The 26,895-nt window shown below is 39.8% G+C and overlaps 1 protein-coding gene across 1 annotated transcript in view; it reads right to left on the bottom strand.

The window, feature by feature from the left end:
• The window catches only part of zbbx (zinc finger, B-box domain containing), a 318,314-nt gene that overhangs the window by 153,742 nt on the left and 137,677 nt on the right, over positions 1–26,895 (bottom strand). Inside the window, exon 24 of the transcript XR_011244525.1 lies at positions 12,751–12,891. The gene's annotated coding sequence lies outside the window, so the exon portion shown is untranslated. The remainder of the gene's footprint in view (positions 1–12,750; positions 12,892–26,895) is intronic.

Below are 26,895 nucleotides of genomic sequence, written 5' to 3'. Positions count from 1 at the left end.
GTAGATGAGAAAGGAGGTAATGCAGTGTTCCTCTTCTATATTTGGTCACCTTCTGAAAAGTCAATGCACTAATCTATATGTGTGCTCACAATCATGTGCCATGCATCATGCAAGAGTGGAAATTAAGGTTGAAGCTGGAAATTTACTGTAATTCATACATTGAATCCTGACCCTGCAATCTCAATAGAGGCATTTACAGTGTGATGAGAAACATTAGATCCCAGAGTAAAACAGAGATAATCTCTTCTGCACTGATGATTGAATTTATGATTGAGCAATAAGTTGTTTCCAAATCCTTAGGTTGAACCAGCATCCATTTCCATGGGTGAACCATTTGTTTTTTGCTCAGGGATGTACTTCATAAAATTGTAAAAATAAATTAATGAATAAATAAATAAATATATATTCTATTAATACTTGTACATAGTCAGAGCATCCTGAGGTCCAGGGAACGACTCTTGTGTCAGAGGCCTGTCCATACCTGGCTCTAGGCGTCACTATTTTTACATATGTATATACATATATACATAAATATGTATATATTATATTTCAAGTTTTGTGGTGATCCATCATTTACTTCTTGTGTAATCCTGCATGATAACCTCCATGGTGGAATCACATTAGGTTTGGTCGTAAGGGGGCACATACTCCTTCAATATCATCACTGTACATGTGGGTCTATTTTCAAAGGTCATGTGAGGACATGCTGGTTAACCCCCTGATTTACTCCACCCAATCATTGCATCTTCCTATCTACTATCCTGGTCTGAAGCTCAGTGGATATGTTGGTTAGTGTACACATGTTTTGTGGAGCATTTATTGGCAGGATCATCTTTGGATGACAGGCTGAGTGCTTATTATGACTATTTATCTATTTCCTGTCCCTGGCTAAACAAAAATGAGGGCTAAACCTTCTAGCCTATAGATGTCTGCTCTTTAAAATCACAGTTTATATTTCATGGGAAACATGCAGTAGGTGTCAAAATGGTATGTGTGTTTGTGTAATTCCAGATCCAACACATCTGTCAAATAAGCATATGTTATAACAGCATGCTAAACATGGTTGGTACATGTCGCAGGGTTAATTAAATTCATGTAATGCAGGTCTAAATAGACATTTTGACAATGAATTAGACTGTGACATGATGGAATGCATGTACTGCCCCTAATGTTTTAATCTTTCAGAAATAAAATCGACACGATACAAGTAAAACAGTCTAAAGACTAAACTTCCCTAGTCAAAGAAATAATGACCAAGCGTCCAAAGCACGAGCCTAAATTAGAGTTTGGGTGCATGTGAGCATCTACGTGTGCCTGCATGTGCCTTTGTGTGTGTGTGTGTGTGTGTGTGTGTGTGTGTGTGTGTGTATGTATACATGTACATTTTTTACATTAGTCCTGTATTCAATCTCCCAGCAAAGTCATGGGCCTGTCGTGTTGTTGTTAACAGTGAGAAGAGGTGACCTAACTTCATTTTCTAAACATCATTAGCATGCAGCCAAAACAAAGGCGAACAGACTATAAAGGCTGTCACAGAGTCAGAATTAACAACCAGCATGATGGAGCAGTCGCTGAGCGGAGGGGGGAGATTGACAGCCTTTGATTGCATTATTATGCATCTATCTCATATTCATCTTCATGCACAAGTTGTGAGCAGAGAGCATCGGGGAACACACTCTCTCTCACGAGCACAGATAAAAACAAATAGTATATGATTTGACACATACAAATGCAATGGACACACTAAAAGAAAATGCATTGACCTAACATGACAAAGAAACACAAACAACACCTCTGTGGTGTGTGTCTGCCTCCTCCACCTCTACACTGTTGATCAGCTAAGTCCTGACGTCAATGTACCAGTGGTGACCAGGCAGAGTTCCCAAGTGAAGCACAGGGACAGATCCAGGGGAGGAACCAGGGGGGCACTGACCGCAGTGTAAATTGTGTCCCCTTAATGGCCCCTAATGTAGATAAATCCTAGATCTGCCACTGGTGCAGCAGGCCAAGAAACTGACACTTAAATGTTTGCACAGCCTGTCTGTATATGTGGAGATGCAGTGTGTGGTGTTTTTTATGCAAGGCATGCCAAATGTACAGGTGTCATGACTGTTTGCTCTGTGTATATGTCCATCAGAATGACACTTACATGTCAAGCTCAAAACAATGATGAAATGTATCAGCAAAAAGGGACTTGCTGTTAGGTGGTAAATAATCAGAAATGTCCAGAACCTGAGGACATACGGGCAGATTTGTGCTGAGAGAGGACACGTTCCATTTTATAATTTCCTCTTTAACACATATGGAGGACAGTGAACATGGAGTCTTTTTTTAAGGCACTTGGTAAAGGATTCAAATGTAAATAAAAGTCATAAAATGAAGCCACATTTTGAAAAGATACATACACACATATTTGATTGGTTTTCAAAGTGTTGCATTAACTTGACTGTAAAAGGAAAGTAAGGAGACTCAGACATTTTTTTATCATTTTAGGATAAAGTTTGTCCCAGGTCTCCATTTAATCACTTTCCCTTTCATTAATCTTGATAACCCATAAGAAAAAATTAAATTGCTTTTTACACTTGACTCTGCCATTTTAAATCCAGGGACTGGGGTCTAGTAGTGAAAAATGCATGTTTAATAGAGGGTACAGATTCAGTGCCAACTAAAGCAACCACCTTGGTATCACTAAACATCTGTGGTTTGCAGGTCTTATTCCATCAGAGGCAAGTTAATCCATGTCTACACAGGACTCATTGTATCTGTGTGGATGTCTGCTGAGAGCGATTCCTCTTTTGCTTGTTCTAAAACTAGCGAAAGGCTTCCCTTAATATATATTCCAATAATAAGACAATTACAAACCAGGTCATATAAAGTGCTTCAGCTCCATAGTAAACCCTTACAAGTACCATGGAAACACAAATTTCCGACATTTCAGTGGTTTACTTCCATCATAAAATTTTATTATAATCATTTCAGTTAATGAGCTGTAAACCATTAAACTGGTTTTTACAGCTACTGCAACATGACACAGGGAGAGTGTCCCTTCGTTAAGGGTGTTGGAGCAGACTTAGCATGGACTTCTGATAAAAAGCTTGAAGGTTCATGTCATCGTATTTCCTCACCAGGCGTGTGGAGCATATCAGAAACCCAGTCCAGCAACAGATAAAGACACTTGGGTATTAGCGAAGTGGATAGACTGTAGTTAAAATAGGTCAAAGGTTTAATAGGTAAAGGGCTTTAGAAATGATAAAACAAACCCTCTCTAGTCTTAATGCCACCCAGAGGAAAAGTCATCAAAAGGATTCAAATGTTTAAATCATCTTGTGAGGTTTCTCATATGTTGATTATTCCATTTGGTTCTAAGCTAAAACTTGTTCCACAGGGCACATCACTCACCACCTTCAGTTGTATCCATGGTTGTGGAGTTAAAGAGTAAAAGTTGGACCTGGCACATGTGGATCTTCATAACAGAATATTTTTGAAAATTATATACAAATGTCTTTACCCTGCTGATTTTACACATCAGCATCAGTTCAGGTCAGATGGCGTACTATTGCATAATTGAAACTATGTGGCATAGAGATTTGCAGAAGGTCTGATAAATTGACTAATGTGATTTCATTTGCATTGTCGGTAATATAGGCACCAGGTTTTAACAAGGAAGAAGAATATGAGGGATAAGTTTGTCTGGTAATGCTGCACCGATTTTTTGCTGCTCAATGTTAGTAGACGGAACATGGACTAAGCTAAATGTACATGTCTGGTAAATTTTTCTCAAGATGTTTTCGGCCATTTTATGTAGCTCTTATCACTGAGGTATTTTCTCTCAGTTTTTATTTTTAGTTATTTGATGCTATAAAAACGTCATGACTGAAAGCCAAGGCTGACTCAAGATTGGTCGAGTGTGTGTATTGGTGGGACCTTGAAATTGTGGCTCCACACCAGGATCTCAGTTGTGCAGACAGGTGGAGATGCTTTGTACAACGTTATATCCATCTTGAGTCAGATAATGTTTCAGTGAAAAAAGTGTCATACTAAATCTAGGTATACTTGTCAAGTGCTAATAACGTAAATAGGGAATTAAATGGTTGTGTAACTTTAAGTATGCACACTAATGTTTCCATCACTCTACATTGATTAAAATGACAATCAGTGATAGTAGAAAAGCCTTTATATATAATTACCCATTTTGTGCTTTTAGCTACATGGATCCAATGTGTTCAGTTTTTACTCTGGAACAACAGAAGGAGAGGAAGACGAGAAGAGAACAGAAGAAAGACAAGGGAGGAGGAACGTTTCGCTGATGCAGGTAAATCAAGTCACTGAACACTGACCAATTAAGAGATGGAAGAGCTGAGATCATCATAGTCAATGTGCGGACGTGTGTGCAGGTGTGGTACCTTTGACCATCATAGACCTGATAAGAATACATAATAAAACAGCAGACGACACACACAATAAACTGTTGTGATTATAGCAGAAAGAAATGGCAGTCACCCACAGGCACTAGTGAGGAAAAGAAGCGTGTCCTGCCATATTAAAAGCTGCTAAACACAGACTGAAAAAAGCCCTGCTCTTTGACAAGTGATCCTGTCACTATCTCTCTCTCACACACACACACACACACACACACACACACACACACAAACACAATCTGTAGCCTTTAGACCTTCTCTGTAACAACAACTTGCATTACATACTGTATATACACCCCTCTGCTAACAGCATCCCTGGAAAAAGAAAAATGTGATGCTCATTTTCAATTCATCCTTCCAATTCAACCCGTCACTCCATATGTATGCTCAGTCAAAACAGGGTTTACTGAGCCCATAATTTGTGCCAGATAACAGCGAGTTGCACAGGCAGGTGGCTATTACTCCTGATAAATTATGAATCATCTTTAGCATACATACTGTTTGTCTCCTGCTTGAAATAAATTAGGTTTTGGTGCCTGTACGTTCCGAATGCACGCATTTTTGAACGTAATGAGGTCACTTTAAGTGTGTGAAGGTCTGATTGTGTGTATGTTTTCCTGTCTAGTTGCATTGCTTTGAGCGTGTGAGTATGTCTTTGAAGAGCTGTCTCTGTGAACAGTGTGGTTACCGGTGTCAGAAAAGCTACATAAATTGTGCCTGTGTGTGTGTTTGTGTGTATGTGTGTGCATTTGTTTGGTGGAGAAAGTGGTGTTGTCGTCAATAACTAGACGGTAATGGCTCTCTCCTTGTGGGGCCATTCTGATTGTGTATGATAAAGACAAATGAGCTGACAGCAAAGAGCTTTGCTCAAACCACCAGACAATAAAAAACGTCTCCATGTACACACACACACACACACACACACACACACACACACACACACACACACACACGACACGTTTGACTCGTGTTAACCATAGTCCATGGGAAAAGACCAAGATGGGTTCATATGAAAGTCCAATTAAGAAGAGACAGTTAAAAGCATAAAAGGATAATTAAAGCAACGCTGAGTGTTCAGCCTGTTTTCCCATCGAGGCCTTTCTCCTTTTCTTTCTCCCTCCACATACGCACGCGCATGCAAACACACACACAAACACACACACACTCTTACTCTCATTTTCAGCTCCACTCAAAATCAAAACAATTCTTCTGAGATAGCATCCTATGAGTGCATTGATGTGATCTGCGGAGATGTTTGTGTCTAGAGCATTTACTGAATAAAGCACGAAACACATCATTTAATGATGGAACAGAGTTGTTCTCAAACTTACATTTACAAAGTAAAGCAAAAATGCACATTCACAAAACAAAGTTGGCATGGTTCTCTGGCACATTGATGTATCAATTGAACAAAGTCAATGTCAAAAGGTTAAACCATAAAAAACAAACACAACTTGAAGCTTTCAGCCAAGAGCAGGAATTGTAATTGCTTTAGAGGTTTATGAGTAAACAACAGTGAAAAGAGACACAGCGACAGCCTGGCCTGCAGTAGAGCAGATACCTCCGCCAAGACCCAACTCTCCTTAAGTTCAATCAAGCCTCACCAAATTCTACAAACTCAAAGAAAACAGTCACCTTTAAATGCTGATCATTTTCATCTGGTTCCATGTATTGTCCTGATTAACAATATTAAAGAAAGTGAGAAAAAAACCTTGGATCCTCCCATTTTTCCAGATTCACACCAAAATCCGGGTGGGTTCTTTCTTGGCCAATGAACCATCCACACACAGAGTTTTGTTAAAATCTGTTATCTAGTTTTTGTGTTATTTACAATCTCAGACCTTGAACCTCAGCTGCTGACTCAATGAGTTGTGTACTTATATGTTTAGGTACATTGTGATGTGAGTTATGAAGATGTTTGTTTCACCAAACAGGAAGTGGATTTTGCAAAGAATTAATCAGTTCAATGTTCGACATGGCTGATACGATCATTTAAGTGAAGGACACACAGGCGTCAGCATCAGTAGGAATTCTGTCAACGCTGCAGAAGCTGAATTGGGGAGAGGACTCAAGAAAATGATGGATGGAGAAAAGAATGAAAAAGATGAAAAAAGTGAAGGGTGGCATGAACTATGTGATTTAATTATTTTTCTAGTGTTTACCACTTTTAATTATAGCAAACAAAACAAGATCGTCACAACAGAAAAAGCATCCTTTCAATTTTCACTTTCATTTTCTATGGTAATTTTTTTACTGGGCTGTGATAGGACTGAGTTCTGTGTCCTTGTTGTCCACATACATCCTGTCTGTCTCTCCATCTGGTCATCTATCGGTCCACCACTCTGTTTATTTTCAATTACAGGGAGGGGAAAAGCTATTGGTATCAAATGGCATCAAATGATAATTCTACCGTTCAACAGGAAGTCCTATCCTTCCGCTAAATTGATATCATCACACGAGGGAAATTGCAAAAGGAAGGTAGATACACACACACACACACACACACACACACACACACACACACACACACACACACACACACACACACACACACACACACAGCAGTGATTGCTCACTTCACACAACCCTGACCTCCGCAGTAATATCTGGTCCTCCTGCCTCCCACTTTCTCACCATGGAGACGTCAATCACAGGGTTTCGTAGTGAGGTTAGAGACTTTCAGTTCCATAACTGCGACTGCCCACCGGAGCACGCACACACACACACAGACACACACACACGCACACACTCCAACATACACTTCACTGCTTTGCAATCCGAGTATCCCATGAAAATGTACAGAAATGATTGAGCCGGCAGAATCCCTTTAACTCATACATGTAGATTTCCTATAAATGTACAGTACATCACATGGCATCTCTTCATTTATCTTTTATTCTTTCCAGTTGTTTTATGGTGACTTTCTTTCCTGAATGTTTCACCTACCATGAGTCAGCATGTTCTGTTTGATGCCACACAGCCATTCAAGCAGCTGACACCTAAGACTGATATATATTCAGTTTCCTGTCTTCTATAATAGGCCTTTTGTTTCCCAGCACACTCTCAACCACTTGCAATCAGGCACAGGAACTGGATCATTAACACAACACCTGAGCGTATTCTCTCCCCATTAGCATTTGTTTTCTTGCCCTCCTTAATATTTTCATGGAGGCTAACTGGTGTCCCTGCCTCGCCCTGTTCTCCTCATGTACTGCCAGGGTAATGGTGTTGTTATTCCCGCATCTTCACATCCTCCCATTTACCACTAACACTCCTCTGTGCTTGCCAGCGGCTGCATGGATCTCACAATTAACCTCTCTAGAACTGCAAAGTAAGGGAAATTACACTTGACTTCAGCTTTAATTACAAAACAGCAGGAGATGTGCTGCACACGCATGAAGATAAAATACACAAAACAATACACGTGCACACAAAAGCCCACACCAATGCAATGGGACACGATCATGTGTGAGCGCTCGAACACAGTATCAAGAAGATCCTATGAGTTGCATGTCTGGAGAGAAACTAAGATGCACATGAAAAAGAAACGCACGGCACCAAATCACTCGTACATTTCGTTTTAATAATTCATTTGAGAGTTTTTTTTAATACGGCTCAACACACTGCTCAAAAATGACTGATGGTGTCATTTGTCAAGTCAGACGTTATGAACAAATTTACACAGAGACACATTATATTCAATCCCAAATATTTCAGCTGCAAATGAGACAGTGCGGAGTCTTTACAAATATTGGTATGCATATTTCATGTTTTGATTAAGGTTTGGGCCGGCAGAATCTCAGCATCTTTCAAGGTTCTGAGATGCATAAATATTAATAAATGTAAGCCCACTGTCTTCTCTTTGCTCTCTCTGCATTATGAATGACATCACATAACATTAGGTTGCCGGGTAATGATAAGAGAACAGTGGTGCCAGTTTGATGAGTTATGCATGAAAGGGCCTCTTTCAACCCTCCCCAGTTTCAGTCTCGGCAAAGCTCGTTTGCTTAAAGCTATTTTGATGTGTGCCTTTGTGAGACCTTTGTGTGGGCTTTTCATTTCTTCCTTTTTATTTACTTTTCAAACTTCAGATTCACAAATTGGGAATCCATTTTACATTGAGCAAATTTTTGCCTGTGCCAAGTCACTTGGGCCTCAGGATGTCACTCAGTGGTTTAGTCACATGGAGAAGAGTCTTTCTTTAGTTTAATTGTTTTATGTGTGAATCCGTGAATTGGCATTTTACCATCTCACTGTTAAACATTACAAATGCTTTCATATGGAAATAAGGTAAAGTGCATAGCAGCAGGACTTATTCACTCAAGTAACAGCCATAGACTGCATTTAAAGAGACAAAGCATCTTCACTTCCTCCAACGATCCAGAAATGAAGCAAAAATATCCCAGACACAAACGCAGCCATCTTACACATTGGAGGATGGACTCACAATATAAAGGTCTCATTGATACACGCGGTGGACTACTCGTGAGACAAACTACCTAAAATTGCAGACATCTTTGAGAAAAAAACTATTTGACATGTACTTTGACATATTGGTTTGGTCCATGTCCCATCCTCTAATACTGAAAAGGCAATATTCATTATCTATACTGCAGCCAGCCACCATGTGGCCATACAGAAGCTCTGGCTTCAGTCTGCAGCTTGGGCCGCAATCCTCTGCCCAAACCCGACGGAGCCCGAGGGAAAAGTAACCAAGCATGACCCTGACCCGACAGGCATTCTGGTTTAAGTGTTCGACCCAAACCCGAATATCATTTCAAAATGTTGTCAGAACCAGGCCTGGCCACACTCTCTTTCGCTTCACTTTTGGGGAGCTGTCATGTCATCCATTTTTACACTCATCTAAACATCTCTACGTGCATTGAAAACAAACATCCCTCTCAGTAAAAGGCCACTACATTGACACATTCAGGATGCTGAGCTCTCTACCACTGATGTGAACGTAATATGAACACAGACCTCAGATTAATCTTCTCCCTGATGCAGCCTAACAGTCCCACTCCTCCACAATTCCACAAAGTGTTTAACAGTACATTGCATGAATTTGTGGGTTTTATCATCTTTATTTGTATGTTGGTTTGCTTCATCATGAATACAACCAATGATCAAACCAAATATCAAGAGCCATGAATGGTTTTGTGAAAAAACTTCAATGGGTTTCTTCCTGACTTGAACCACTTCCTCCCACCAAGTTTCATGGTGATCTACTCAGTGGATTTTGTGTAATCCTGCTAAATAACAGACAAACAAACAAATGAAGACGAAAACCACCTCCTGGGTAGAGGTAAAATATGTGCATTTATCACAGTGCACAAATAAAACAAACAAAATTATGCCAATGCAACCATTTCCATTTGCATTAATGAGGGCTTCCAGCATGTGTATTGTGTATATGTGTGTATATTACCTGTTTGCTCCTGCTGTGAAGGTCTGTGCTTCTACCCTGTGTTTACACATACACTTTGCCTCACATATGTACCATTGTCATTGTCATGGTCATAGCTATGCTTCGGGTTCATTTCTAGTGTTTCCAGTATTTGAGTTTCCCCCTGAGTTCTCCTGTCGGTGTGTCTGTGTGTCTCTGTGCCTGTGTGTGTGTGTGTGTTATTTCACATTTTGTTAGAACTGTGGATTCTAAGTTTTGAATCTCCTGTTGTTGTGATCACTGAACTAATCCTTGTCTCCCTCTGCCAAAAGATCCTCTCCACCTGCCTGTTCTCCTGCCCCCCCGGCCACCAGCTCCCCTCTGCTTTCTACCAGGAGTAATCCTCACATCCATCCACCTTCTCTCCCAGAGAGCAGCCAAAATAAACTTTGTCTTATTCTTTCTAAGCCATGAGTCTGTGTCTGGCGTCCTGTTGATCTTTAGCAGTGTGAGACGTCAAAATATGTGTTCTTCAAAGGGTTTGTCTAATTATGTTTGAAACAACAGGATATTCTACACATCGAGCAAACACAAACAGAAACACTAGAGATGGAACTTATTATTCATGCCTCATGGGTTGTACTGTTCACCATAACCCATCAGTTAGAGTGACATGTATAAACCTAGCAGCGTGACGCACTTCTGTAAACAATGTGCAGCATCGCAAATCATCTGTCTCCGTCCACTGTAGGTTAAATGCCTCTGCACTGGACTATTCATTTAGCGAGCTGTGATATCTGTAATCCTTAAAAACAAACATTCCCTGATGCTTTTCTCATCAATAATGAAAAGCGCTGCTTCGTTTAATTTTAGAATACTCTAAGCAGAATGCTCTTTATGTTCTTTTTCAATGAATTAGAGTTTATTGTCTTTACATAGTGTTTTAAGGAAATCATGAGTGGTTACACGCTGCATAGTCCCACTAGTATCATATAATCAATTACAATAAAAGGGAAATGACATGATTTCAGCTACAAGGAGGAAACATAATCAGTGTGAGGTAAATAATGAACCAAGAGAGGAGACAAGTTGAATCAGGATGAAGTGGCATCTGCTCAAACAGTGGGAGGTTGCGACCACACACACACACGCACAAACACACACACGCACGCACACACACGCACACACACAATGCAGAGGTGAAGCAAAACATGCAGCTCCTCATGGTGCTGCACGATTGTTGATTTTTTAATGCATGAGTGGAGGAAGGAACAAAGAAAATGGGGCAAAGTAACATGTGTGCAAACACAAACCAGCTGTTGACTGACACACACACACACACACACAGACACACACACACACAGACACACACACCAATACGTACATGTTAAAAGCTGCCAAGAAACATCAGGATCTGCGAAATTGCCTTTCCACAGGAGTTGCTGTACCCTTCAGCCTCCACCTCCTGGGTCAAGTTGGCATTTTCACAATAAGAAGCAAAAGATCATCAGAGTTGGTGGGTGGAGAGAAAACAGCTTAAACGTGGAGTGACAGTTTACATCATAACTATGGAGGTTCCCTCTTTAATAAGGCACAATCAAATAACTGGACATGTTTTTCCACCGACTTGCACACTCTAAATTAGTATGTGTATACTCTCCATGGCCAGGATTGGTAAGTAATACAATTATTCTGAGTTCATAAACATGTAATTAGATTAGAACTTGCATGCAACATGATTATGTTCACAGTGTGAGTAGGAAGTAAAATATGCCTCATCTCTTTAGAAGATATGAATATGAATAAACAAACGTGGCTGTGTACTAAAGATTATTAGAAATTACTAGAGTAGTCCGCAGCTGTGGCATGGACCATTAGACCAGGCCTTTGCAGAAACTGAACACGCTGAACACTGTCTGCGTCTGTCAGATTGATAATACTTTTGATATTGATACCCGAGTTGCAGTGATCCTTAGTTTTATGAAATCTCATCGGCACAAAGGAACTGATTGGAGGAGTTTCATGTAGTAACAGAGATGACTCAGAGCATTTTTTGATGGATACAATGGTGAAAAGAAAAACTAATAAGAAATGAGTGGAGCTAAAAACATACAAGAATTTAAAAAAGCTTTGCCATGTAGGAAAGGATGCCTCTCATGAGTCATGTATACATTTTCTTGTATACATAGGCCTTTATATTACATTTCTATATATATTATGGATAACAGTTGTTACCATGTTGACATACAAAGCATTAAATCAACATAAAAAATATCATAACAGTCGCAGCCCTGAAGTACAGTCCCCGTGCTTCCCTGGTTTTTATGTGTTTGTTTTCCTCAGGTTTTCAATCAGTCATTTCTCTTCTGTCGAAAACTCCTTTTCAGCATTATTTTGTCAAGATTGGGGTTGAAATTAAGATGTGCATACAGATAGAAGAGTCCGTTTTACATCACAAAAATACAGTTTTTTTCAAATGTATCTCTGCAAAAGTTTATAAAAATGCATTGAACTTTTCACTGAACGTTGTGTAAAAACTCAACAATGAAAAACACGCTGCTGTAAATGAAACTCACCATCGTCCTGTCTCTAATAATAATCTGGTGTCTCTTATTTTTGAGGAATAAGTCAACACCTCGGCCTTATTAGAACTTTTGCTGATCCATCCTCAAATGTACAAAAATAATCTGACAGGGATCAGAATATATTACCAGTGTTGGAGGAAATTAATGATCACAATTCTGATAATGGCTACTAGTGTCTGTGATGGAGCGTATTTCTAAAACACCCCACCCACCCACTGCGGTGAGTGGGGAAAAACATGTTTGTGGGAATATTGATGTGTCTGTGCAGGGCCGTTTGTGTGTGAGTGTGTGTGTTTTTGCAAATGTGCCGTACCCTCTCTTTCACTCATTATAGCAGGACACATCCACGTGTGGCATTTACCTCTGACCTCTACTCCGCTGAAGGCACAATTACTGAAAGGCCAGACTCTTTGGAGAATGTCCATCACATCCACTGTCTCTCTCTCCCGCTCTCCTCTCATCCTTTCTTTTTCTCCACATCAGACTCACCGGTGGCGTCGATCTGAAGTAGGAAAAGAAAGAAAAAGTGGAGTCAAACTGACATGTAGTTTAATAAGGTGAAACTTTATCTTTTCATGACTTCACACGCATTCTTGATCATGAACTGCACCTCTTTTTTGCTTTTTTCGTCCAATGTCATTTCATTTCTGTTGCTTATCTCCGGTGCATTTTCTCTGCACTTTAAATCAGAGATTAAGCAAAGTTTGTAATTTGAGCGAACAAGACAAAGTGGGAACGATGGAGCAAAAAAGAACAAGGGATGTTAAAAAAGAAAAGATAAAGACAGAGTAAGAAGGGAAGCCTGATTGGGGGCAGTCACGGGCCACCTTCCTGTCCCTCTCCTTGCTTCCTTCTCTCTATCCTCCCCCTCCTCCACCTTTCCACCACCTCTCCGCCACCATCAGCAGGTAACGGCGCTCTCTTTTCAGAGAGCCAGGGATGAAGAGATTAAGAGAAAATTACACCGAGTCCTTCTCTTTGACAAGACAGGAAGTTGAGAGTCGGAACTTCAAACAACTTTTGAAAAGACAAGGTCAACGGGGGTCGGAGAGATAGGCTGGACATGAGAAGAACAGACAGGTGCGGGGAGAGAAGAAGACAGAAAAAAGGTCGCTTGGGATTTGAGGTCACAGTAGATGAAGGGAAGGAAACTGAGGCTGGAGTGAATTAGAGGAGAAACGGAATCTCTGCGTTGACCCGAGACAAAGAGGAGGTTATTGTGATGGCACTGATGTATTGTCACTTGAGATCGACACCAACAGTTCTTTAACGCAGATTCAGGCTGAACAATGTACGAATCCAGCACGATGGCATTTCACTTTTTTTCAGCTAATTAGAAACATTTAGTCAACTCTCCACTGAAAGGACATCTGTAAAACTAAATAAACATTAAACCTCAACGTACACTTGCACATTTATCACACATGTAATCACGTTCTAATGTCTTTCAGCTAAAGAGCAGGTTTGAACTTCTACACAAGTGGGGATTATACTTCACACATGTACTGTATAATAGACACTGTTAAATAAACAGTAGCAATGACTAATGAGTAAGAGGAGGAGAGTAATTCTAAAAGAAAAACTATGTCAAATTGAGGTGGAGTATTGGGCCACTGCTGATGGAAAGTTTGTGATCATCTATGGCACATTTATTTTTTTCATATTCATTACATGCAATTACAAACTGAGTGGAGCAGGAAATCTTTGCTATCTGGCTGAACGAGGTCGGTGCCAAATCATTTTCTGCTATTAGCTTTCATTAAGTTTTATCACTCTGTACAGACTGAGCTGTAAAAAAAAAAGTCTTTTAATTTAACTCTAGTGTTTTCTACTGACTTTAGTTCCTTATTTAAATATAATATAAATAGTAATTATGTATATATTTAAATGTCCCACAGGCCTCAAATGCTCTGTGTGCAAAAACAAGAGATTATTATATAATTTATCATATATATAATATGTTACTTTCCTATTCTTCAATATTGTAACAAAATACTTCAGTTGTAACTCTTCACCCAGTTTCAGTCTCTCCAGGTGTTACTAACATATTGTTTTCACAATAATATAAGGTCACCATGACCTTTGACCTTGGACCATTGAAATCTTATCGATTCATCTTTTAGTCCAAGCAGCGACTGGTCAAAATGTGAGGACATTCTTGAGACTTGTTCTAGAGGCCATCTTTTACCTCCCAAATGTAAGTCGAACATTTTTGTCAAATCTGAAAGGACTCTCTCTCTCGAGTTGTTATGATAAAACGTTCACAAAGTAAGAAATGGTTCTGTGAGGTCAAAACAATACTGACCTTTAACCATCAAATTCAAATCATTGCATTAAGTCCAACTGAATATTTGTACCCATGTTCAAAAGCATGGGAGGACAAACAGACATCCATATTTAATATCTATGTTACATGGGCTTTGCATGGACCAATAGGATGTTTGTTTACCCAACTGTAACACAGAAATCACATTTACAGTTATTAGTTTTGGAAGAATGGTGCTGGGAAAAACTGCTGACATCAAATGTATGTATGCTCGTACGAACAAATATTGTTCAGATATATATGTTTTACAGCAGAAAGTCTGGAAGAGCCCAGAGGAAGTTAGAGGGCAATTTTCAGTAGAAACCATAAGAAACATGTCAACAGTTCAAAATCAATTTTCATAAATAAAACTAATTAAGTGAACTATGTGTTTGGCCTGTTGAAGAGGGCCAGAGATCCCAGCATCCCAATGTGACCATGAGGGTTAACTACAACATTTGCACTTTCCATTAATGTATGGCTTGGTAATACATTACCAAGCCATTGAGTGCAATTTACATCAAGTTTAATGTATGCAAAGAAGCATTTATTGAAACCTAAAATACAAATTTAATCTGCTCTTTAAATGTAATGCAACACTCTTACAAGTTTGAAAGTGTTTGCAATTCGAATTCTTTATGTGAACTTTTACCACAGGGCGTCACTCACACATCCTTAAATGCACACACACACTGACACTGTGTGAAGTTTAATCCTTGTACCCTGTTACTTCCAGAGCAGAAAAAAAGAGGAGGGGGAAACATCACCCTGCCTTTCTAAAAAATCAAGTTTTAATGAAACTGGGAAGTTCAAAAGAAACCAGGGATTTTATTTTAAAGAGCGACCACGTATCCATATCGTCTGAGAGCTGATTTACACTGGATGCACGGCTGCTTCTCTAAAATCTCAGTGGAGATATGGGTGAACAAGTGTGGTTGACAGAATGGCACAGTGTGTAGGAAAAGTAAAGTGTGTGTATGTGTGTGTTAGAGGGACATGTAATTTGCTTTTGTTTAACCCTGAGCTGCAGGGTCTCTTGCTTTAATAGAGTTGTAGATTAGTTTTGCAATCCCACATAATTGGCTAAGTGATAAAGCATATTTATGTATTCCTACTTCAGTCTTTCTCTCTCACACACATTCAAACACATTCAAACACACACACACACACACACACACACACACACACACACACACACACATATATAAACACATAAACACACTCACTCACTCAAAACATGCATGTATTCTAACATGCAGTACGTAAGACTTGGCTGGAGAAAAGAGAATACAACCAGCAATGGTTCAATACCTATAATCCAGCTGATTACTGGAGGAGTTCCGCGCCTGGCATCGGAGATGATGGATCATGCTTTATCCCCTTCCTTTTCCCAAGATAAAAGCCAATGACTGCAGTACGTCTTGCTCATTAGTTTTATTTTACACAGTCTGCATAACTTTCTACGCCATAGTTCCAACAGTAAACAGCTTGGGCACAAAACCAGCAACAACTCTATACTGTCAAGAGGAAAAGGAAATTACATCAGCTTTTTGTCTATGCATCATCTATACTGTTTATCCTTTGAGGGTTGAGGAGTAAACTGGAACCAATCCCAGCTGACAACAGGTGGCAGGCTGAGTGTCCGCCTGGACAGTTCACACTCACATTTACATCATTGTACAATTTAGAATCTCCAATCAACCTAACCTCAATCTGCATCTTTGGACACGCAGAACCAGGATTCAACTCATGAGACTTCATGCTGTGAGGCGACAGTGCTAACCACCACAACACTGCACGAGGATTGTTTACATTGAACAGATTCGGATGTGATGAGATTTTGGCTACTCTTTATACACAGTATATTATGAATCTAATGATTCCAGAAAAATCGGTCTGTGGTACACATCTCAAGAACTGTACATTTCATCAGCTTCCAAAAAAGTGAAGGGTGATTGGACATGTGATAAGCTCAATATTCATAAAATGTTGAATAATATATATATACATACACTTATCAACGCAAGTGACGTTGATTATGACAACGTGTACAAGACAACTGCAAAAACAACAGATTCTCTAGTCGGGGTGCTGCATACAAAGTACATTGTGCAGCAGAGGTGGTGCAGCGTCAGGGTTCTGTGGCTTGACTCCTGCAGCCGGTCTTTACTTGCTGCAGTTTAATTACTGCAGGTTACTTTTACAGTTTCAGACTGAAAACTGCAGTCAGTCTTTCTACAGGCCAAACAAACAGCTCATTTAAAACAGGCGGGTTTAGAACAGACACGGCACTAGTTTCTGGAAATGCACGACAACAGATGTTACTTAACTCAGTATCCAAAATATTATACGATTTTGCAAGCACAATATATCAAACAGCATTTCTGGTAAATCTGAGGCACAACCTTGTCTTATTTATTACAGGTATAGTGCCCACAACCACCATCTGCCAGAACAGAGGGTCACAACACACCTCCTCAGGAAAACTCAAATTTTGTGATGCGTAGTGTGTGTGTGTGTGTGTGTGTCTGTGTTCTCTCCAGCTTACAGTACGTGCACATAATGATGCCTATATTTATATCAATATGCTCGGATGTGGAGCTGCGTGATAAATCAACATAATATCTCTCCAGTAACATAAGACACATTAACTGCACATTGACAAGTGCAGAGCCGTAAGTCTTCCGAGCTCGGGCTGTGTGAGCGTTGTCAAATGCAGTTGCTATTTTTAGGTCACGTAGGTGCAGCAGTGTAAAAAGGTGCAGGCTGAGGTGGAATATAAATCGGAGGGTGAGGTGATTCATTAATTCCCTCTTAACTAGTCACGTCACTGGTTTCATTCCTCTGACACACTTAACAGATGGAAAGAGGGTCTCCGGGAAATTCTGTTGTCTGAAATGGTGAGGAGAGGCAAGATCTGAATACACAGATACTCAAATCCGAAAGGGAGATGATGCAATGATAATATACAGCATTTTCCAAAAAAGTCAGATGAGGTGATCATAAAGCGATCGTTTTAAATACCTTGATTTCATTGTGGCTGGATTTATGAAATAAGGCATTAGTATGTTTTTTTATCCTTCGTTTATTTATGTGCATCGTCTTTGCTCTTGATGCAGCAGAGTGACATCACACCAGAATCTGATGTGTTCCTGAGACGTCTGCTCTGATCACAGACACATTTTCCACCAAAAAACAAACAAGTCCCCTTTCCGGCATCTCATTTGATTGAGCCTCCCAACTGTTACACGCCTCTCTTACCACCTGTGCACCATGTGCTTGGCACCGAAACACCACACAGATTGACAAAGCTAATTTCAAGGTATGAAATCAGCAACCTGTCGGAGCGCTGCTTTAGCTGGCCGTTCTGCTGTTCCAAAATATATATATATTCTATGTATTTTCCAGGTATGCAATTCTACATCACACAGGTAAAACTAAATTACTTTTTGATCATCTAACACTATTTACATTGCAAACTAGAATGGCATTCAGTAGAGTACATACCGGTGCCAAGTCCCGACAGACTAATCCACACACTCAATAAATCTAGATTATGTTCATCATGATTTCTGCATTATGTATTTAAAAATGCACACAAATGCAGAAAGATGCACAATCACTTGGAGAGTTAAAGAAAGTTAAAATGGTTCCCTTTTGGCCCATACTTCACCAATCCACCAAGTTTCAATAAAATCTGTTGAGCAGATATTTGTAATTCCCCTAACAAGCAAACATTTCATTGGCAGAGGTCATAATTATGAAGTACACAGATAAAGATATCACAATCAGAGTCCAAACAACCTAACTAACCAAACCACTAGAGGCTGGGTACACCATGGACAGTTTGTACAAAGACAAACTACTTTACTATCACATTCACACCTACAGTCAATTTAGAATCCGCAGTTCACTTAAACCCTTGAACCGGAGAACGTGCAAACTCCACACACACTCACTCTGTCTCCCTTACACACTCCACAGTGTCAGGTAAGTTAATGTGGTGAAATTTGTTTGTTTTTCATCAAATACCAAGTTCTCAGGAGAAATATGAGAATCTGCCTTAATGTGCAGCATAATGCAACTGTGTAATGTATGTGTGTGTGTGTGTAGAATTCAAATGGGAGGGAGATATAAAGAGATAAAAGCAAGATTTAAGGTAGAAATGTAAAAAAAAAAAGAGAGAAATGAAGGAGAACTGAACAGAGGTTGTAAAAGCTGCTGTGAGAATAAGAGAGTAGTTACAGGTTGTTTGATGATTCTCTCCTGCTGTGAGCTGGTTACTATGACAGTGTCATGCCCGGGCTATCTGCGCCAAAGTGACCTCTAATAACCTGCTGTGTGTTTGCGTACAGAGAGAATATGAAGCTTCAAAGGTATGGGGAGTTTTGGGCATCCCTCTTAATACCTGCACCCGAACACACCTTGGCTCTGACATCCTGCACAAAAAAGTCAAGTTTTGAAGTGTGAATCTGTAACTGACTGCTTCTTTTACCTGCTTGTGCATGGCTTCATGGAGAAAGGAGAAGAGAGAGGGGGAAGAAAAGGAGGAAGAGAAGATCAGGAGAGGGTGTGAGAATACAAGAGCAAGCAGGCTGGAAAGGCTGCAGGCTGGAAAATGACCATCTGATGCGTTTGCAGGACATATGGTGTATCGTTCATGGTATGTGTGTTTCAATATGTGTGCGTGACATTAGTGTGTCTGTTTCCCTATCCTGCTGATGTCACCAGCCAAAATGGGGCACGAGAGGTGCCGCCGGTGAGCTCCGCAGGGGCCTCTTTCCTCAGGAGACTCAAGGCCTGCTCAAAACTCAAACCTGTGTTTTAGAGGGATCGACTTCATTCAAGTCTTTGATGGTGGAGGCACAGCTGCATGAAAACATGTGCACACCCATGCCAGCACACAAACCCACATATTTATACACATACACAACACACAGCTCTGTTGGAGGGTGCACAGCTGCACTGTAGTCTACAGTCTGATGAAAACTTCTCAGGAAACTTAAGCTCACAAAGGTCTGGTCTGAAAAAACATGAGCACAGCTTCATACAAGTCCTTCACCTGCACTTGAAACACGAAACATATACTCAGGAAAAACGTACATACAAACAATACAGCCTGAATTAAGCACCATATAGAAAGAAGAGTTTGGTTTTGGAAAGCTGATTAATTTATATTCACCGAAATGGATGCTTGAGAAAAATTTGAAACAAAACAGTGGCAGCTGATGGAAGAATATGTGAAAGAACAGGAAGCTTTAGTGAACAAAGTACAGGGCTTTGACACTGTTGACCAAAGTTGGTGTCCTGCATCTTGTGATGTAGTTGGTTTATGGTAATTGAGTCAGGCTAAACACTTGGTAAGTAAGGGAAGTATACAGGATATGGAAATATTGTGGGTTTGGTTGCATATTGAAACTACATTACCACCTGTGACCATTGAACACCCAAATGTTATCAATTAATCTGTGAAACGCCAAATTTGGAAGGACTCTCTCCAGGCAGTTTTAAGACACAAAGCAAAAGAGGATTTTTGAAGTCAATGTGACCTTAACCTTTGGCCTTCACATTTTATTTAAATAATCTTTAAGTCCAACTAAATGTTTGAGTTAAATCTGACAGAATTCCCTCAGGACATTCTACAGCTATTTTGTTCGGTCGCAGTGATTTTGACCTTCGACCATCAAATTTCAATCGGTAACTTTTTGAGTCCAACTGAACTTTTTTTTTTTTTTTACCAAATTTGAAAAGAGTCTTTCGAGATGTTCCTGAGGTATTATGTTCAAGAGAATGACACTGACAGAGAAACTGAAAATATCATGCTGTCTGTCATCTAAATCATTGAAGTGCATTCTAGAATCAAAGGGGCAGGTCTGAAAATTTGACGAAAAACAAAAATATATTACGGGTCAAAAGGTTTTACACTTGCCGTAGGTGTAACAGTTGACAGGGTTCAACTTGTGACATGGTGTAAAGGAAACAGACAAATCAGCCATTGTGTTTGGAAATCCAGTGAAAGATTTTACAACATTTGGTTGAAAACCTGATTTGTCATTTATCCATGACCTGATGTTAACCAACTTTATCTTTGGCAATAAATGTTGTTGAGCTAAATCCAGACATCATTAATTTTCATGGCAAAAAATGTTTTCAAGCTTGCAGGAGACAGGGTTGTGAGACACTCCGCTGCAACAGACAAAGACAGAATCTCCAAACGCTATAACATACATATTCAAGAGGAGAACAGCCAAAGGACACTTTTAAGGTCAGAAAAAATGTTCAATTGTATAACTGTTTTTATCCCCTTTGGTTTGTGTTGTATAAAAATAAACTTAACCAACCTGTTTTAATGTGGCACAGTTAGAGAAATATAAAGGGCCACAGTTTTCTAATCCTTATCTCTGTCTCTCTCCCTTTGGCAATCTCTGTTTCGCCTCCTCAGAAAGTTTCTGTACTGTTCCTGTATAGAACTATACATGTATAAGTCGCCTAAAGCAGCATCCAAACTTTCTTCTAGAGGGAAAAACAGAAACTGTAAAAATAGTGAAGCTAAACTCCACCAACTCTACGTCTGACTCATCTTTCTTGTCATTCACATCCTGTCATGTAAATTTCCAACTTTATGTCTATTTCTCTTTGCTGCTTAGCTCCTGCGCTTGTCACTTTTAATTCTGTCCAGGATTCTACTTTTTCATACTCTTTTATTGTGCGAGTTGAACAGGAAACAGTGACTGTCCGTGCTCCCAGAATTCCTCACAAAGTCTTACCAGAGTGCCGTACCCTGACTTCAGTGTTATATCCAGTTGAAAGGGAACGTAATCATATCAGTGCTGAGCAGCAAAGTGGGTTATTTGACGGTAGAAAGGGAGACTGAAAGGGACAAGATCCAGATTCATTGCTGCTACAGGGGAGAGCTAATTCAGCTCTTTCAGAGGCCCTGAAAGGAACAGCATGGGAGAAGAGAAGAAAGTCTGTGAATAGATCTGTTCAATTCCATCTTACGGTCTATGCTGGACATGTGCGAGAGGGATTAACAAGGATAATAAAAGGTTTAATGCTGGAAATGTAACCAAAGTGTGTGACCGAGAAGGACAAACAGACAGATGGAGGACAGAGAGGAGCAGGCGAGACGGTGCAGCATCTTCTCTGGCCCAGTCATTAAACAGCCATAGGAGAAAATACGTCGAAGACTTATTCTTCAGTTTGCTGAAGTCTCAACCAAAGGGCCTTGAGAGTGTGACTGTTCCTCTAAGCCCTGATCCTGTGGTGAATAGACCGAATTTACAACAGCAGACATAATTAATACCCAGCTGAATGGACAAGAAAAGTGATTTAAGGGGCAAAAAGAAAAAAAAGTAAGTAGATCAGTGGGAAGTGAAAGAGAGAAGGTCGAATCACTGTTTTCTTTAGAGTTTCAGTGAGTCAGTGCTTTCTATTGATGCGAGGACGAGTGCTAACTAGCTCTATATCGTCTCTCATGTATTACTTTGAAAACAGGTAGCATCACTCTGGGAAAATGGCTATTGATCCGAAGAGGTAAAACCACTGATCTTGATACGTCAGACGTTGAAAACATTCACCAACTGCCGTTTAACGCCAACAAAGCTTGAATAGAAGCTGCGGCTATGTTGTTTATACTGTATACTGCATCTGTTGCAAGCTGCTTCAAAACATCCTTCAATTAGCTTTTAGCAGTAAGTGGTGAAACTGAGAGGAAGGTGGAGGCATTTCTTCTTTTTTTGTCTTTCGTGTACGTATGCAAATTAATGTTGACGGGTGAGATCCTATTTTTCACTAGCTAATGTTGTCTAAATGCTGTTCATCATATGTAGGCGTACAAAGCAGTCCAGCACAACTCAGAGACAGCTTGTTCCTTTAACCAACTTGTACAAATTGAAAATTATTAGTACAAATTGCACCCACTGGCAATTTACTCACAGTAAGTTCTGGGTAAGGAGTCAGAAATATAGCTTTAAATTATTTCAGTGTCCATTAGTTCGTTTATTTAGTTTAGCTCTCCTTACATTGGCTGCTGAAGGCAACATGCCACCCAAGCTCAAAGCCAGAAGCTTTTACTTTGAAGGCTAGCTGTTTTCTTGATTTCCCTAATTCATTTTTTAATACAGGAACAAGTTGACTCTGAATTGCATTGTATGTCATCAACAATGTAGAGCTGCTTTAAGACATGCACACTCTGCAGATCCTCTGGAGGATACAAAAGTCAGAGAGAAATCCTGCAGGTAATCTTAGCGAGTGGGGGGAGTTGATTTAATGACTTAACCCGCAGGTCATGTCTGAAAACAGCTCAGGTGAATGTTGACAGTGTTTTCATCGAACAATAAGATCACAGCTGTCATCATTTATGTGCATATGTACACGGAAGACAATGAAATAAGGCAATACCCCATAAAGTGATATTTTCTGATTTACAATGTGAACAACTGTAGATTATTTATACTTAATGCAAGGATCAAAAAATAATGAATGGTAGAATAGATCAGGAGCTAATATAGATAAGACTGTATATATGGCCCAAAAGCTGTGGTATGAAATTGCTAGAATGAATTAGGTATAATGAAATAATGAGGTAAACTATCAGGTAATATGGTGATCATCCAACATCTACATCAACTGACTCCACTGGACTAAGCAATAAATGAAACCTGAACTGACCTGACACCATACCACTGCAAATCAACCTCTGCTAGATGCATGCATATGTTTTGCATAAAATGTATTGGAAAGGTTTAATCTAATACACTTTTTTTAATATAAAAAAAATTCTGTGAATGCTGAGTTGTGTCTGACTGAGTAACATACAGCATACTCCTAACCCTCAAGTGTTTCCCGAATCCCAGTGCCGTATTCTGTATGTCATCCTGTTCTTCTAACATGGAGAAATAACAGTCCCTCAACACCCATGCTCTGACCAAACCTGTCATGGGATTATGTCTAAGACTTAATAAAATTGAAAAGGTTCAGTGAGAGTTATGTTTACTTGGAAGCCATTAATACCCAAGGGGCTCAAGGGGCTTCTTCACCTGGCAGAGTAGATAATTGACCTTTTCAGATTATAGTTGGAGGAGTAAGTGGTGTTTGTGTTATGCCAATTATAAATGGAGATATACATTATTTTAATGAGGTTATAAAACAGACATTTCAACAGACCTCCTAAATCATGAGAAAAAATATTGTCTATTATAATCAGTGTGATAGCTTTAAACCTGTTTTGAACTTGATAGTTGTGGAGAATTTTGATGTTCCTTCTCGTCATTTCTCCACGAGTTGTCAAATTTTGTCAAATTTGTTGTCTAGTTCCCTGTTTTATTTTGGTACTCACATCTCATTTCGTTTCAGGTTACTTCAATTCTTGCTTCCTGTGTGTCCAGCCTCCCTGATTACCTGCCCCTTCCTTACGGTGTCATATCTGTGTCCTATTGTCTCCCCTCCCTTAAATTAATAAGTCTCAGAACAGGGCCACATCCATCTGAGGTTGCATTAAAAGACTGACTGTATCACAATGGCACCTCTAGGCTGTCTCATTTCGAGAACATCTTCCAAGCAACCAACAAATGCATCCTTCCATCCTCGAGCAAGGAAAGCGAGGTGGATCCTTCTTCAGGCAAACCTATTCCTGGATTCTTTGCGCTTTAGTGACAAACTATTTTTCAAAGAGATAATTGTGGCGACAAAACCATAACATCCAAAATGTGGTCAGAGCCGGACAATTGCTGATGATGCAAATCAAAGAAATCCTCTGTAGAGCAGAACCAGCAAGCATCCTCCAAAGACAGCGGCCCCTAATGGGACACAGCTATAGTTTCCAACTTGCCTCCTTGATCCCAGTGTTTCTGCATTACTTGTTTGTTTCTTAGTCTTTCTGTGTGAAACCCTTTACCTGCCGTGTGTTGAAACCTTACAGAGTCTGCACTTGAGTCCTTGTCTGTTTCAACCAGTGTGATACCTTTTATGGTACTTTGCCACTGTTTAAATACATACTTGTACAGTAAAAATGAGATGCATCCCCATAAAATGTACTACCCAGTGGTGGTACACAAGCTGGTAAGGAGTTCAGGAAAGGAGAATATGTTCTGGGTTTCGTATAAAAATGAAACCCAGCACAAATTAGCCTCAGAGCTTCACCAAAGATTTTATTCACAAAACCAGATGATGTAAATGAGCACATCTGTGCTTGAGTTAATACAAATTATGCAAACTGCCAATTAAATCTGGATGCTGGACGATGTAAGACTTTCCTAGAAAATAACAGACTCCATAAAATAGAATATTGTTGTTGCTTGTGAAATTGCTTTTTTTGCGGTTCTATGGCATGTAAGAGTAAAATGCAGTTAGCATCTTTTAAATTTGCCCCCATTGCTTTGTGTGTGGTCATTGCTGCTTTCAGGCATGCTCTAAACTCTCTGGTCTCCAGAAATGATCTGGTGGGGCTGTCTGTCAGAGTCAGTTGGTTTTTCCTGCCAGCCCTCAGGTAAAAACTCCAGAGAACGTCTGAATGAGCTCATGTGAGTACAGCAGGAAAATGTCTGAAGAATTCACCACATTGTGCTTTCTAATCTGCTATTGACGCAAAACTGAAAACCCCAAGAGTACAAGTATCTCACAGGAGGCAAGGCAATGACATTAAAGAGCTCTTGGTGATAAGAACAAAAGCCAGTGTGATTTCCACAGCTCACCTGGACAAATTCCTGCTGTGAGAGGCAATGTGCAGGGAATGTTTGAACCCAATTGTCCGCACATTTTCTGCTTTTCGTGTCTGAAAACAGTTTATACTAGAATTCTACAGAATTACTAAAATTAGTCATTTCATTTTAGCATTTTATTTGTATACTGTTCGTATTATTTGTTCAGAAAATCAAACGTGGCCCTAAATTAATGGGATTTATTAGTAGATTTCGGTGCAAGTCATGGTGTGCAACAGACCTACAGTAATGGTGAATCATCAATTCACAAGTAGTGAAGAATGTGGAGAACATGAGGTTTGTTAGTGTGAAATAGTGAGTTTGAAATGATAGTCGATATCCTTAGTATTAAAGAAAGAAACAAAAGGGAGAATTCATATATTTTCTCATAGGAGTCAACAGTGGGATAGGTATTTCTGTCGTAATTACTTTACACATCTCTGCAGCTGATTCGGGCACAGGGAACAGAGCCCATTACTGCACAAAACCCTACAGAAGCCTGGGATGGAAGTTAATGGCTTGCTTCTGGTGAGAGAAAAAAAAAGAACAGGCGATTCAGTCTGTACTCGAGCAAAAGACAGAGTGAGGGATGGGGATGATTAGGAGGGAAAGACAGAGCAATACAAACAGAACTGGCAACAAGAAATTGAAACAGGTAGACTGAGAGAGGGTTGAATGATAAACGGAGGAGTTTGGGGGCAAAGAGAGGATGAGGTCGGGAGTGAAGGACAGTGGTCATAGCGGTAGTGACACACATGTTCGCAGTAGACGAGAGGAGGCGACGAGGAGAGAGAGAGAGAGAGGTTTGCCCGCTGGACAACTGGAACAATCGTGTGATGGAGAAGATTAAAAGCAACAGCAGACATCAAAAAAGCCGGGAAGGCAGGTCAAAGTCTCTGCTCATCATTAGAGCTCAGTGTCTCCCTGACACACAGTCAGATCAGTATCTACAGCACCGGCCTGTATCTGCCTGAAAGACCCAGACATTACCATATGTTAAAGTGAAAGAAAATTGCTGTTTACAGTGCAGAAACAATCCTATATGATTTAAAAACAGTTTCATTACCCTCTGGAGTTTGTTCTGTCAACAATATAAAAGTAGTTTAACAGCTCTCCCAATGTGCACCAATAAATTAAAATCAATAGTCCTATCTTTCTTATTGTTTGTGTTTTTAATGCCAAAGAATATCAAGGCTATACCCAGTGGTGAAGTGGTGCCAGGAGAATTGGGTGTACTTTTAATTTATGCTCCAAATGATTTTCCCAAGCAGCCCGTCCAGAAAAAGATAAATGCTCTGTGTTAGAAACAGTGACATGTAAAGACAACTGTTGCATATTTAAAAGAAGACAAAAAAAAAAAGGCTTGTAGCATTTCCACAATCTGCTACTTGACTCCGGGGAGTAGGGATCATTATAAAATTAAAAGAGGAGCCACAGCAATTGACAATATGAGGAAAGTGATGCATTTGCTGAACATTGAGGCATGAAAACCCTTTCAAAT

Source organism: Paralichthys olivaceus, chromosome 11 (assembly GCF_024713975.1).
Source record: "Paralichthys olivaceus isolate ysfri-2021 chromosome 11, ASM2471397v2, whole genome shotgun sequence".
Taxonomy (NCBI): domain Eukaryota; kingdom Metazoa; phylum Chordata; class Actinopteri; order Pleuronectiformes; family Paralichthyidae; genus Paralichthys; species Paralichthys olivaceus.
Note: the sequence above shows the minus strand (reverse complement) of the source record. Positions and strands in the feature narration are given on the sequence as shown.